Genomic DNA, 16,571 nt, shown 5'->3' with positions numbered 1-16,571 from the left:
TTAAGGAAGGCGTCCTTGTTAAGTGACATTTGAACAGAGATATGAGGGAGGGAGGAGAGGAAGCATATTACATTATTATCAGGGAAGGACAGTTCAAAACAGAGGAAATAGTAAGCACAAAGGTCCATAGGGAGTGTGCTTAGGAGAAGGAAGGAACTCCAAGGAGCCAGCATTGCTGGAACAGAGTAAGAGATGGAGAGAACTTCTGGAGAACCACAAGAGCGTTTTGACCATGGTGGTATGACCTGATTTCCTTTTTTTTTTTTTTAATTTTTTCAAATGTTTATTTATTTTTGACAGAGAGAGAATGACAGAGTATGAGTGGGGGAGGGGCAGAGAGAGAGGGAGACACGAAACCTGAAGCAAGTTCCAGGCTCTGAGCTGTTAGCACAGAGCCTGATGACGTGGGGCTCGAACTCACCGACCCGCAAGACCACGACCTAAGCTGAAGTCAGACGCTCAACCAACTGAGCCACCCAGGCGTCCCCACCTGATTTACTTTTAAAAGGAAAGACTATTGCAATAATCTCAGCACAAGATGGTGGCTACAAGCTTGTATGGTAATGGGGGCAGTGGTCAGAAGTGGTGGAACAAGATATGTAGTAGACTGGATTTGGGCTAGGAAAGAAAGAAAAAAAAAAGATGACTTGGGGTCCGAGCAACTGAAAAGACAGAGCTGTCATTTACAGAAACAGGAAAAATCACTAGGGGATTAGGTGTGGGGGAGTGGAGGTGAGAAATCAGGAGTTCAGTTTAAATTTGAAATACTTAAGAAACATTGACATTGATTTGTAGTGTATACAGCTGAATATGGAGTTTTCAGTTTAGAGTAGAGGGCATAGATAAACATAAGGTTGGGCACACTGTCAGCGAAACTGGAATTATAAGATATTAGGGAGTTAGTGTAGAAATGATGTGATTCAAGTTTTTCCAAAATCCAAAGGGATATATAAAAATACAATTGTATCATTCTCTCTTTCTGATGGACAAGAAGGTAAATGAAAAATAAACAAGTGGGGTGCCTGGGTGACTCAGTCAGTTAAGCATTTGACTTCGACTCAGGTCATAATCTCGCGGTTCGTGGGTTCCTCGTGGGTTCCTTGTGGGTTCAAGCCCCACATCGGGCTCTGTGCTGACAGCTCAGAGCCTGGAGCCTGCCTCAGATTCTGTGTCTCCCTCTCTCTCTGCCCCTCCCCTGCTCGTGCTCTATGTCTCTCTGTCTCTCAAAAATAAATAAATGTTAAAAAAAAAAAAAACTAGAAATAAAAATAAATAAACAAGCTAACATGAATGACTTTTTTTACTCCAGATTAGTTCATAAACTCAATCTTAGTTTCTGACAGCTTTATCTCCTATACCTTCTATGTCTGAGGAACAATAACATTTGATGTTCATCATGACTATTCTTTGGTACAAGAGAACCGAAGAGATGTTGTAAATTATCAAAGCAAATTTACATTCACTATAATTGCAATGTGCATTATACTTTTATAAAAAGTAGCAATCCATGAATTGTATAATTGTAACTCTTACATTAATAGCTATTCATATAACAAAAATACCCATTCTTTAATCATTAACAGAGAGTCACAAATTAATAAACTTACAGACAATATGTGCAAAGAGGTGTTTGAGTAAAAGGTTTAGTGATAAAAATTATTGAGATAATTTTTTAAAAAAAGACCTTACTACATCTTTAAAATATAATTGATTAGTAATGAATGAAATGTATCAAACAGAGAAGCTTAAAGATTAAAAAGTATTTCAGGAGGACCAATCCAAAGTGTATGGATTAAGAATCTATCTGCAAGGAATGACTTGAAGAGCCTCAAAATCTGTAAAGAATGCAAGTATAATAAAATGTAGGGGGAATTTAGAAAGACTTTGGTTTGATGGGGCCTTATGAGCTGTGTTACTAGAGACAAGTGGATTTACCTATCAGAGGCCTTACTTCTAAAAGTAAGGTCAGCCTCTCTCTCTGAGCTGTTGTAGGATTATATGAGACTGTTCATTCATTTATTCATTAATAAATAGGTTTATTTTTGGGAATGCAAGCTGGTGCAGCCACTCTGGTAAACAGTATGGAGGTTCCTCAAAAAACTAAAAATATAACTACCCTAAGACCCAGCAATTGCACTACTAGGCATTTATCCATGGGATATAGGTGTGCTGTTTCGAAGGGACACATGCACCCCCATGTTTATAGCAGCACTAACAACAATAGCTAAAGGAGAGAAAAAGCCCAAATGTCCATTGATGAATGAATGGATAAAGAAGATGTGGTATATATATACAATGGAGTATTACTCGGCAATCAAAAAGAATGAAATCTTGCCATTTGCAACTACACGGATGGAACTGGAGGGTATTAGGCAAGTGAAATTAGTCAGTCAGAGAAAGACAAAAATCATATGACTTCACTCATATGAGGACTTTAAGAGACAAAACAGATGAACATAAGGGAAGGGAAACAAAAATAATATAAAAACAGGGAGGAGGACAAAACAGAAGAGACTCATAAATATGGAGAACAAACTGAGGGTTATGGGAGGGGGTGTGGGAGGGGGATGGGCTAAATGGGTAACGGGCACTAAGAAATCTACTCCTGAAATCATTGTTGCACTATATGCTAACTAATTTGGATGTAAATTTTAAAAAAAATAAAAATTAAATTAAAAAAATAATTAGGTTTAATTTTTTTCATGTTTATTTACTTTTGACAGACAGAGAGAGAGACAGAGCATGAGCGGGGGAGGGGCAGAGAGAGAGAGAGGGAGACACAGAGTCTGAAGCAGGTTCCAGGCTCAGAGCTGTCAGCACAGAGCCCGATGCAGGGCTTGAACTCAGGAACCACGAGATCATGACCTGAGCCGAAGTCGGACACTTAACCAACCGACTGAGCCACCCAGGCGCCCCTATAATTAGGTTTAGATACTGTTAAACTCTGGTGGTAATAAGAAAATGAGATAGGGTCATGTGAGAGAGTGACTCTCTCTGTGTGCAGATATGTGGCTGAGTTGATAAGAAAGCCCAAGACATGTAAGCCAAAACAATACATGAAAAAGTAGTTGGCACATATTAGGTTCTCAAAGCATTTGTATTTTATCTTCACAAATGTCCCAATTTTGTTGCCAAATATCTTTCACAAATAGCTAGACATAATGATAAAAAAATGTCCAATTTTGGCATGAAGACCTGGTTGCAAATGGCCTCGTTAAAATTCTGATTAGGAAATACTGTGAAAGGGAAAGTGAAGGACAGAACCAACAGTTTCAAGAAGCATACTATTATTTTAATGCTCAAAACAATCTACTGAGGTTGATACGTTAATATTCCCAACTTAGAACTGAGGAAGATGAAGCCCAGAGAAGTTAAATGAATCCCTTAACATTATACAGCTAAAATGTAATGAAAGTGAAGTTTGAGCATGGATCTAACGCCAAAGTCTTTTCTTTGCCAACACTATCACCAGATGTGGAGTTACCATGCAGAAATGATGTTTAAACTTAGGGCCCCTTAACTGCATGATATCCTCCCAATGCCCTCTGAAGGGCCCTTAGCAATATGGGTAAAGAATGTCATCAAATTAAAGAGATTTAAGATTGGTCACTGGACAAGACAATTTCACACGTCGAACTCATGAAAGAAATTTGATAGAGGATTTCTCAAGTCTAACAACAACCTTAAACATTTACTTAAGATTACCAATAAGAAGACGTGAGTAGAAAGAAACTTTTCTAAACTGTCAATAATAAAAAAATTTGATGCACTGTGCCAAAGAAAAGACATAATTATCTTTTCATTTTCTTTATAGAAACTTATATTACAATATTGCTTTATCATATGAAGAAGCAATAAAAAAAATGCTGCCAAGTGTGTTGAGAAAAGCTATCGTTGTGTGGCAGTCGAGTAAAATAATCATGCTATTTTTCTAGATTTTGTGGTGTTTGCCATTTTTTCCAGCTTTTGAAATTTTAAAATTTGTTAGGCTTTTGCTCATTATAGAAGTTTCTTTTTGTACCTAATTTTGTGTTATTTTTGCAAAAGAAGTCCCTGTAGACTTTTATTATTATAAACTTCCAGCTCTACAAAACCTGGACATATCACATCCACAGATTCTCTACAAAGAATGGATCCACAGTGAAGCAGCGCAGGGAATGGCCAGGTATGTGGCAGAGAAAGATGTTCTCACTCTCAGAGATTGCAAACCCGAGAGGAGCTAGGAAATGAGTAATTTCCACAAGCCAGAGAAGAGCAGGAGAAAAAAGAGCCACCTTGGAAGGGAATACCCACCAGGGGACAATGGGTCAGTGACCAAGTGCAAAAAACTACACTGCACAGTCCTTTTCTATAGTACAGTGTCTTTTCCATGGTCTTCACTGGTCATATTCCAGCGGCCTTCCACTGGTCTTCTGGTCATATTCCAGAAACCTTAAACACCTCATTTTTATCTACTTAAATATTCCATTTATATACTTTCAAGAAACTGGTTTAGACTAACTTGAATATTTACTTTGGGGCTAATCACAGAGAATCTAAGAATAATAAAGAATCTTAGGAATGCTGTAGACCTGGCTTCATTTGACGAAGAGGAAACTTGACTTTCTCTAGACCACAGATATCACTGGAAATTAAAGTTCAATTTATCAATCAAGTTATCAAACATAACTGAGTATCTCTTCTGTCTTTGAAATGAGAAAATGAGAAATAGAAATAGAAATAGAAATCTTTGAAATAGAAATGAGAAAAAAAAATAGGAAGAACCAGTCTCATATGCTTAACATTTTAAAAGGTTAAAATATAATGTTTACAACCATTAGTAATATACATGGGAAAGACCCCAAAAGGCCACTGACTGATGAATGGATAAAGAAGCTGTGGTATGTATGTGCAATTAAATATTACTCGGCAATCAAAAAGATTGCCATTTGCAACAACATAGATAAAACCTGAGCGTATTATGCTAACCGAAATAAGTCAGTCAGAGAAAGATAAATATATGATTTCACTCACATGTGGAATTTAACAAACAAAACAGATGAATATAGGGGAAGGGAAGGAAAAATAAGATAAAAACAGAGAGGTAGGCAAACCATTAGGAGACTCTTAAATATAGAGAACAAACTGAGGATTGCTGGAGGGGTGTTGCGTGGGGGAATGGGCTAAATGGGTGATGGGCATTAAGGAGAGCACTTGTTGGGATGAGCACTGAGTTTTATATCTAAGTGATGAATCACTAAATTCTACTCCTGAAATCATTATTACATTATATGTTAACTAACTTGGATTTAAGTAAAATAAAAAAAAGAAAAAACATAAAAATAAAATATAGTTAAGAAATAATGTATATTAACACTAGATATATATGTGTGCACACATATATAGTATATATCATACACACACACACACACATATATATATATATATATATATATATATATATATATATATATGATTGTATATACAGGATATGTAGTGTATAGTCAGTTATTTCAGAGCAATAAAATTAAAATGCCACAAAATCATGAGAAAACTTTATTAAATATCAATATATTTTACCATTCATGAACGAATTCTAGGGCATTGATTTATTCAGTAATTGTTAATATTAGTATTAACAGGAAAAGTGAAAAATATTTTTTTACTGCCTATGAAAGTGTACAAAATTCAAATATGACAGAATTGAACAACCTATTACTTGTTCGTATTTTCTGGCTTTATAATTTAAATGAATGCTCCACTTCTTTTTAAAAGCAAATTATTTTTAAGTAAATGTCAACTATATTATATATATGAGTCCCCAGAAATATGAGATAAATAAAATATGGACCTTAGCGGTGAGTCAAAGGCAACAAGATTACTTTGTAAATTGCCTCTGTCCTCAAAACACCCCAAATTAGTTTTGTCTTTAGCTGGACTCATGAGAGCAATGTTCCATCAAGTGAATCCCTCAAAAACAAAACTTCAAAACTCTAAAGAGATTTGTCTTTCCTAATCTAAATTAAAATAGTGAAAGGGAGAGATTAAAACACAAAAGAGATCATGGAAATTTCAAAATTATTCCATTCCACATCACCTTCTGTCTTCTACCCCCATCGCACTCTACTCCCTGAAAAAGCTTAAAAATGAGTCCAGAGTACATTAGCCTTCTAGTAATATCACGGCTGTCTGAAAGCTGGGGAGAAACTCAGAGCAGGATTATGGTTTCTTCCTTTTGTGTTGCTGTTGTGTTTCATGCTGTTCATTTTGGGGTTTTTGAAAACTGAAGAAAGAATAGGCAGCTGGATGGACAGACAGACAATTGCTTGAAGCCAGGTTATTAGTAGCTTAAGTAGTAATCTTTTAAGTGTATTGCCAAACATACCGCAAAGAGATCTGAAATAGCTCTTGACTGAAAAAAGCTGAGGTGATGTGGTAACGACACACCTCCAACTGTTTTTCTGACTGCCTGAGACTTTAAAATGTTACTTTCATCTTGTTAAAAGGTGCATAAAGTATAGTAAGCTTCAGGGCTCTCCTTTATTGAATGTATCCCCATTGTTTTGTTCAACTGTCACTGGAATTACTTGAATTTTTTGACAATAATGAAAAAAATATTACCACCACAATTCAAGTTGTATCAACATAAAAAACATAGTAATCCAGTGGAGTTAGAAAAAAAATATCTCAGCTCTATTTTTCCTTGCTTTACAAACCACATGACAAACAAACTCTTGACTATGTAAACTATTCCAATTAGGAAGATTAGCCTATGTCATTAAGATTTCAGGGCAAGAAACCTTCTACAAAATAAGTTCCAGTTCAAAACTGGACTAATAAAAATTTCCATATAAACATCAAAACATTAGCAGAGCAAAACAAAACCTTTGCCGAAATCTCATTTGGGAAATAGATATAATGATTATTTGTATTGTATAAAAATAGAAACAGTAACAGAAAAAAGATGAGTCAGATTTTTGAAAGCATAAAAAATGCTCATGTATGTTTCTTTTGACAAATAAAGGCAAAACACACAAAATTATTTATATACTACATTCTCTTATCTTTATTCCTTTCATTGCATTTTTCCCCCTGCATTTAGGGGGCTGAGTGAGGAGAACATTGCAAAAACGAAACTTGAAAGTACTCAATTAATATACATTTATTGTAAAAATTCAAACACAAATGTATACATTAAAAAATAACTGTCCCACTCTCTCCCTACCCATTCCCCAAATGTTAATATATATCCTTTTTGTTTTCTATGTTTATGCAATATATATGCAATTAGATAATGTATATGTAATTAAACACATGTATATCCTAACTTTCAGTTCAAGTATTTTTAAACTAACTCAAGAAACTATAAGAAAGCCACAACACCAGAAAGACTAAATATTTTTTGATCCAAAATAAATACATTTTTGTTAGCTCCAATACAAGGTATACAACTGTATACAAGTATAGCAAATCTACATTCTTCTAGGCAATTTTTGTCGAAATGAGATTAGAATACCTTGCCAAGTAAAAACAATCACATAGTAAGAATGATGGGAACCACTAAACCAGAAAATCTTAAAATAAAAGAATCAAGGAAAATAAAGTATAAATATCCCTATCCATTAGAAACTCAAATAAACTAATGTAAATTTTCAGAAACAATGCAGAAATACTCCTATTTGCAGTGTCACAAAAGCACATTATCAACTCCAGCATACGTTTTCCTGATCTTTTTCTTTTATTTCTTGTTTTAAAAACTCCTCTCCTTTAGCAAGTCTTTAATGTGAAACAAGTTCCTTGGATATCGATGCCTTGTGAACAAGAAAGTGTTTTGTCTCATGTTACAAGTCCTAAACTATTTGTGGTTTTGTCTTTATTTATACCTAAAACCTGAGGGTGACACGAATGAACAATTGTCATATTATTTGCTATGTATCGTCGATGAAGCAACTGCAGTAGCTGGGTTTCCCAGTGTCTTTGAGTGATTCAGATTGGATTTATACTGTATCAGTAGCTAAGTGCTAATTGCTGGAACTCACAGTCATCGTGTGGTTGTGTGTGGTTGAATGAGTCACTGAGATCCTAAATCTCTTACAGCCAGTGGTGTGCCAGTAAATGGTTACCAACCAGCTTTCTGGGGTGGGGAGAAACCCAGCCCTGATTTATAGCATTTGCCAGTTTCCATGGAGTAAACATTTCTACCACAGCCAATTTTGAGAGACTGAAGAGGTCCCTGACTTCAGAGTTCGGAAGAGTTGCACACAACCAGCTCCTGAAGGCCTCTACGAGCCACCTCCAGCACACCACACCACTTCACGGCAATCTTGGAAATAACTTCAAAAACTCAGTGACGTCCCAACTTGTCATTCCAAATAGCTATGCACATGGTTACCAGGACAATTAAAGGCACCCCAGTCATCACTCTTCCTTCCCCTTTTCCCATCACATCTCTCTCTTCCCTGAAAAACAAAGTCTAATTCTCTGCTAAGCTTTTGATATTAAACCTCTTTCCCTGAACCCATGAGCTTAAAGACTCAAATCCTCCCTCTCCACTTTGCACATCTTGACAATACCATGGTCTGAAAAAAAATGAAGAGGAAAGGAAAAGACAACTTCCATGGTGATTCTTAGGCCCAGAGAAGTAACTGCTTTTATTTCCTGGCACCCCAAATAAAGTCAAGAGGAAGGTAAATAACTAGAACTCTTCCCTAAGTTACATCTCAACATGCAAGGTTGTGCTGATTTCAGAGCCTCCTGCCACCTCCTAACCTGTAGGGTCACCATGAATGGTTCCACATAGGAAGTGCATACTCAAGTGCCTGGCATAGAGAGGGGATGGACATGTGTGTATTGAATAAATAAATGACTATTTATCCCCTTCCTCAATCTTGTGATACCATCTTTTGGACAGTGCCTTAGAAGGCATATCTATAATATAGCTGCACCTGCATAATGTACCCTCAGTTATTTTACAGTATATGTAATATGAAGGCTATCAAGGGAAGAAATACTGTAGAAGCATTTCTGAATTTAGCAGTGGAAGAATTCAGTTGTCAAACTGTAGGTAAGGGAAAATACTATATTCCTAAAATTGTCCAAAATCATTGCCATCTGTACTGTCACTATTTCTCCAAACTTCTTGGCCCAGATTTTCTAAGGATAACCTGTCTATACCACAGGAGGCCAGGTGAGCATCTGAAAAATGGTAGTAAATGAAAGCACCTGGCTCCGATTGCACCCTACAAATATTTTTTTCTAAAATGAGTTTCTACCCTCCCAATACTTCGCCTTCCTTTTTTCTCCTCACTGACACTATAATCATGTTACCGCTGAGATCATCTCTACCAGGAGACTTGCTCCAAGTGGGAGGTTAGGCAACAGCCAGCTTTATATTTTCATGTGTTTTGATAAATATCTTTGTTCTTCCTTGGGCTGCTGTGGAAAATAAGGATATTTTTGAGAAGGGAGAAATTTCATTATTTCATGTGTTTTATTAAAAAGGCACAAAAAGGATTCAAAATTGCATTCTTTTATTTGGTAAGCAGCATAATTATTATTTTCTACCACTGTCTTTGGAAATATTCTGATTTCATTTACAAGTTAATGGTGTCCATTAGCTAATCTGACCTTTAGCCCAGAGATTTTATATGATACCTGAATACATGCTAAAGAAATTTTACTGAATTAATGAATAAATCAGTGAATGAATGAATGGATATTGTAAGATCAAATCACTCTTCTGGAATCTAAATCCACTTTGTTGCCCAACCTATTTGAAAAATGCTCACTTAGAACACATCTCATTGCCAACTTGGAAACTGACTACATTTGATATAATTTCATTCAACTCTGCATCTTACTAGGGACCAAAAAAATGTAATGTTGTTTCTCAACTGCTAGATCAAATCTTTATGAAGATTTGTGGTTATAGCTGTTGTTACAGTAGGATCAAATTTTGTCTTCCCCGATGAGCTTTCCCAAATAAAATTTAAAAGCCTTGGTTAAATCTGTTTTTATCACTGTGCCTTATTTTAATTCAATTACTTCCTTCAGAATGAAAAGTTTCAAACGTTAGAGAAGGCAGCAGTTCCTCTGTTGTTCTTACTATTGTCAGTTCGCCCAAACCCCAAACAGCCTGTAGAGGTCCTTCCAGTACTACAACTGCAAACAGAACAATATTTCATCTTTATTAAGAAATAATGGAATCCTTAACAATTTACAAGAGAAGAGAAAACTACAGCCCTCCCAGATAATAGTTGTATTTCAAAAATTTTCCTTTATATTGGTACCAGAAATTAGTTTCTCAATTTAAAAAGACCAGGTAACTAAAGTCAATTTACTTTTCAAGTGTTCGCTGATACATGAATCTATAACTTGTAGTAACCTCAAGATGCCTTCCTTCCTTTGTTCAGTAGACACTGATCAACGGTCACATCCAACAATTGGAAATTAATATGTAGAATACATAAAAGTCCCTTCATTAATTTGAAATAATGTTTGCTGTATTTAAAAATAATACTGGGGCGCCTGGGTGGCGCAGTCGGTTAAGCATCCGACTTCAGCCAGGTCACGATCTCGCGGTCCGTGAGTTCGAGCCCCGTGTCAGGCTCTGGGCTGATGGCTCAGAGCCTGGAGCCTGTTTCCGATTCTGTGTCTCCCTCTCTCTCTGCTCCTCCCCCGTTCGTGCTCTGTCTCTCTCTGTCCCAAAAATAAATAAACGTTGAAAAAAAAAATTCAAAAAAAATAAATAAATAAAAATAATACTGGGGTGCCTGGGTGGCTCAGTTGGTTGAGCACCTACTTCGGCTCGGGTCATGATCTCGAGGTTTGTGAGTTTGAGCGCCGCCTGTGCTGACAGCTCAGAGCCTGGAGCCTGCTTCAGATTCTGTGTCTCCCCCTCTCTCTCTCTGCGCCTCCCCCACTGACATTCTGTCTCTCTCTCCTTCAAAAATAAATAAACATTAATAATAATAATAACCACAAAAACTTGTATTCTTCAGTGGCAAACACTTATTCAGCATCCCCTATTGAGTTTTTTGGTTGGTTAAGTCTTCAATGTTAAATATACTTTAATAGTATTGGTGCTCAACAGAATAACAGTATTGGTGCTCCGACGGAAAGCTGGTTGGTTTGCAATTCAACCTCTCTGCAAAATCCTCAGTGGAGCAATAGTAGAGCTTAAGCCACTTTACCCAACTAGTGTCAGCTATTTCTGATGACAAGAGTACCAGCAGGGTGGGGCAAGCTTACAGTCAGATTAATAAGAAGTTTAATCCTCTACTTCCCCCATATTAATATAATGCAGCAGTTTCTCTTTCCACAGGGTACAATTAATAATCATTTCTCATTCAAGCAGCTGAGACACAACACTACCATTAGGCGGTGTTTCTCCAACAGCTGAGTCATCCCTTTCAATTTGGTGTCAATTAGGCTAATTAGCAGTTAGCAGCTCAGACTGCCCTTCAATCATTGGGAAATAGCTATCCACACAAGTGTCAGGCCCTCACTCTAAGATTTTTCTCACATACTGATGATATATGGCTTGGCTGCTAAGACAGAAGCTACAGGCTAAAAAGACAATATTTGATTGGCCACAATGCTTGTCTGCCCACTGTCACAAAATAGAGCTTTTGTGACCACCCACCACTTCTACGTTTTTCTGTCAGCCACAGCAGTTGGGGCACAATTTATTGGCCAGTGATACAACCGAATCCTGGTATCTTTTCATCTCACCATCTAGGTGGTCGGGGTGTGCTTCCCCCGGAGGGCATATGTACCTGTTAAAACACTATTTCTTTTGGCTCTGGTTCTAAACCCAGGCAAAGGGGATTAGAAACCTGGCTTTTAATTGTGCTTGCCTTTTTCTTTTGCGAATGGCAATCATTCTGTAGCACCTTTTGTGATACGAAAATGAACACTGGATTAAAGCATATTTTTGATTCCTCACCAACCATTCTAGTCAGTCAGGCACCTTGCTTAAGCCAGTGGGTGTGCTTATCCCGCAGCTCAGCTTTGGCAGAAGGCAAACTTTGAGCGATTTCAAAGCAAATCTGGTTTCTACTCCTAAAGAAGACACTGGGAACAAGTTTACAGAGATAATTCAAAGAATTATTTAGCACTGTTCATTTAGTTATCAAATAAAATCTTGAAAGTTTTGGCAGATTGATTTCCTACATGAGATTTTAATAGCCATTCATACATAAACAAAGAGCCTACATAAATTGTGGGAAAACGTAAAGTCGGTTGTTCTACAAATTAAATCTTAATTTGAAAAATATCTTTTCAAAACTAAAGTTGTGTTACAACTTTTAAAAACTGTTATATATACTGACATATCTTTTAGTGTGCCTCATATTAAAAATTTTAATTTAAGCAATCCCATATATATGTCCTATCTTAATAGTTCAGATGTTTAAGAAAAGTTGCCTTATTCTATTAGTTATATTATCTACCTTTTGATTTTAGGAAATTGAATTCTACTATTAAGATTATATATGAATATACTTTTGGATATGTTAATTCAAAAAAGATTTCCAAGAGTCAATACAAAATTAGAGAATGTGTCAACTAAATATTTATAATGATATAATAAAATATCTAATGAATCTCATGTCAGATTTTATATAAAAACAATCTTCAAAATAAATAACGGAAATGAAAAATACACATAGTGTAAACTTACCTGTGATGCAAGTTAAATATAATCTATACTTTTACTTTATAAGTGATATATTTTTATTTTATTTACATGCTTAGAGTCTATATAATATGTAAAATATACATATTATATGATGTCCAGTTATACATGAAGTCCTTAAATATGCATTTAAATTTACACTATATGAACAAATTTAAAAAAAAGAACTTAAAACACTCAGATATTTAAAAATGTGGCATCAATGATAGTCATAGGGAAATGTGAACAGCAAACTTGATAAATGAAAAGATCCATTTGACTAAACATTGGTTCAGCAAATTAAATAATATAACTTGAACCATGATATAATTTTAAAACATTTTTTAAAAGGTATTATGGGTAATTTTCATTTTTAAATTAATCATCTGAAGACATAAATATTGCATGATTTTTTTTATCTTAGCACTCTTAATACTTTAAAATATTAAAATATTAGTGCTGTGTAATTTGAACTCATATAAAATAGGTATAAGCAGCATAGCCTTACAATTGAATAGGCAGCGCCAGATGGAAATATCTTTGTACATATAGCAAGTTATGGATCAGAAACTTGTAAGTTTTCTCTCCATTTTGGAATTTTTTTCCCTTAAATACAAAATGATGCTTTGAAGAAATTTTCTTAAGCAGCAAGAATTATATAAAAACTATGGAGCACAGTATGTGAAACAAATTTTTAAAATATGTTCTATATAGAAAGTAAGTTTACTTCTAAAACATGGAAATTAGTGGGGGGGGGGAATAGTTTCTAGTACTCTGCTATTTACTCCGCTAAAAAATTTCAAAGCTCCAATATTTTCTCTTTCATAGTGTTTCAATAGCAGGCAATGAATACTTCCAAACTGAGGACTTTGCCAACAAAAACAATCCAAAACAGTATAATACTGAAAAACACAATCTCTTTTTGATACTTGAAAGATAATCTTTTCCACATAGCTCTTTCAATCACTTGTTAAGTAAATAAATTTTAGACCAGTAATAACACAATTTACTATGATAGACATCAATGTGAAAAATTACATTCCTTAGAATGCATACTATTTTCCAAATAGTTTTCAAAATATTGACCAGTGAGAGAAAACAATGAAATAGAATCAGAATCTGAGAAAAGAGGTTAGAATAAAGTAGGAAAATTGCAATTTAAAAATAAGATCAGGAATCAGTCACAGAAAGAGTAATGTTTAAGTCAATATATATATAATAAGGAATATGAATTTTTGTGGCTTAAAAAAATCAACCTAGTTCTTTTTTTCAACCATCTATTTACTTCTTCTGTATGAAAACGTACAACCTGTACTGTCCAATATGGTAGCCCCTGGACACATGTGGCTGCTAAGCATTTCAAAACGTAACTAGCACAAAATGAGATGTCCTTTCAGTGTAAAATGTACACTGGATTTCAGAGACATTTTATATTGTTTACTGTTGAAATGATAATGTGTTGGATATATTGTGCTAAATAATATATAAGTAAAATTTTTGTCACCTGTTTATTTTTGCTTTTGTTAATATGGCCACCAGAAAATGCAAAATTATATTTCTTGCATTATATTTTTAATGGACAGCACATGTACAGGCTGAATATACATGGTACTCAATAATCAGTGACTTCAATCAAAATTTTGATATGATTTCTTTTTTCCTGAAGTGCGTAGCAGATACCCTAAGCAAGTTAGTTGCCTATTTTGACCAACATGACCAAACTTAGCCAAAAGAAAAACATAAGTGAAGAAAATCCAAGTGCAAAAACATAAAGCATGGAAAAGTTATATAAAAATAGATATAATACTAAGTGAAATAAGTCAGTCAGAGAAAGGCAAATGTTATATTTCACTCGTGTTATTCTATTTTCTACTGGTCAAATCACGCAAAGAGCCAGGTCAATCAGATTCATCCAACTAGGGAATACTTCTCATTCCCGTTACCCTCTCGTATATATTGGTCATGTATTATTCTAAGTAATTGCTAGAATATTAAATTCAAAAGCCTAAGAGTGATAATGTACACTAGGCTTATCCATACAAAATATCTCTATAAAACTTAGAAATTTAACTACAAATTAATTATTTTAAAATATAATATATGCATTCGATCAACATTTAGTAGAATAGTTATTTTATTGGCAAGTATATTTGAGTATAATTACATCAAAATAGATAACTTGAAAGCTGAGGATTTTAATCCATCAACCAGCTGTCTTATTATACAATCATAGTCCATAGAGTGGCTGTATTCAAAGAAGAGACTGAAACTGACTGATATTAAATAACATGGGGAAAGAAATGGCAACTAGAACTGAAAAATCCCACAGCTACATCAGAAACAAAACAAAGTTATACTGCCTATACTAAGCTTCCATTTTACAGCAGCCTCCTTCTCTCACACTCTGTTTCCAGTAGATGTGTCACTTAAAGTTCTGTTCACATGGAATTTGATGAAATCCCCAGCAGACCACAAGATTGGTAAACCTGTTCTAACTGCTCTTACAATATCATGGAACAGAGCTTGAATTACCAATCCACCAGAGAATGCTAATGCAATTATGAGTGTTTACTTACACCATGTGTTTCTCACTGAGCCTCCCCCGCTGTGTCAGGATAAACCAAAGGGAGCTAATGTTTTATAGATGGTAAGACTCTGTTTGTTTTCAGTAGGGCTAAGTCTCCCAAAGCACTCAGACACACTAATTAAAGTAAACTGCAGAGGCCCATAATAAAATATATGTGTTTGGAGACTGTGAGATGAACCCTACTGGCTTATTAAAAGTCAAAAGAAAAATATACATTATTTATGACTTCAAAGGGACACATTGTGAGCTCCAGTTTATTTAAAGGATTAACAAAGCAGTGGTTATTGGTGACCATCTGAACAGTTCTTCTTTCACAGTTCATTAGTTCTGTCATATATGTGAGAAGTCATCATTTGGGTTCAAATCAAATATTATTAATCAAATAAATTACAGAGGGTACACCAACATTATTAAATGGAATCTTTGTGAAAATAGCTGCTAATAAATCTGGTACTTACTTTTTCAACAGTTGCCTAGTTGCAACAATGTGATTTAGGTTTTCAAAATATGTTATAAGTGTTAAATAATCCATTCTTCATACATTTGGCCATCCCAGAAATAGGAAGCTGTGGAATACAATTACAAAACAAGTTGCTTTGCAACTATTTTCACAAAAGTTATTCTATAGTCCCTTATCTGGAAACCTGGAAAATTCACAAGGAAGTTCATTTTCACATTTTCAACACAGACTACAACAGAAGAAAAAGCAATGGCACATGAAAGTCAAAGCCTTTGTACTTTCTTCATTGATTTGAAGTATTATTAATTATTCTAAATCAAGCCACATTATTGAATCAAAGGATATCTTTCAGACTCGGGTAAGTAAGTGTGAACTAAGGATGATCAAGACAAATCAGTATTGCTGCAGTTGTTTCCAAGCACATGAATAATTGCAAACTTAGCCATTATTGTAATTTCTATCAATGAAAATCTTATATTATTTAACTGAAAATTAACATGCATTAGAAGAAATCTAAAGAAAATCTAACAAGCATTTCAGAATGTAATACTAAAAGAACTTATTTCTCATATTGTTCTAGGTCACCTTGAGATTTACTTAAGTTTATACTTTAAAAATAAATAATGTCTCCCTAGAAATACAAATTAAAACCACAAAGAGATATCACTTTCTACCTGTCAGGATGCTAAAATCAAAAACATAAGAAATAACAAGTGTGGGTAAGGATGTGGAGGAAAAGGAACACTTTGCACTGTTGATGGGAATGTAAATTGGTGCAGCCACTGTGGGAAACAGTACAGAATTTCTTCAAAAACGAAAAAATAGAAGTATCATATGATTCAGTAATTCCACTACTGGATATTTACCCA

The 16,571-nt window shown here is 34.9% G+C and overlaps 1 long non-coding RNA gene across 1 annotated transcript in view; it reads right to left on the bottom strand.

Moving 5' to 3' along the window:
* The window catches only part of LOC147581815 (uncharacterized), a 400,941-nt gene extending 385,138 nt beyond the window's left edge, over positions 1–15,803 (bottom strand). Inside the window, exon 1 of the long non-coding RNA XR_015249766.1 lies at positions 15,701–15,803. This is a non-coding gene — a long non-coding RNA (uncharacterized LOC147581815). The remainder of the gene's footprint in view (positions 1–15,700) is intronic.
* Positions 15,804–16,571: the final 768 nt, after the last annotated feature.

The sequence above is a fragment of the Puma concolor genome, chromosome B1 (assembly GCF_028749965.1).
Source record: "Puma concolor isolate L17-30 chromosome B1, mPumCon1.1.hap2, whole genome shotgun sequence".
NCBI classification, from domain to species: Eukaryota; Metazoa; Chordata; class Mammalia; order Carnivora; family Felidae; genus Puma; species Puma concolor.
This window is presented reverse-complemented; position numbering and strand designations above follow the sequence as displayed.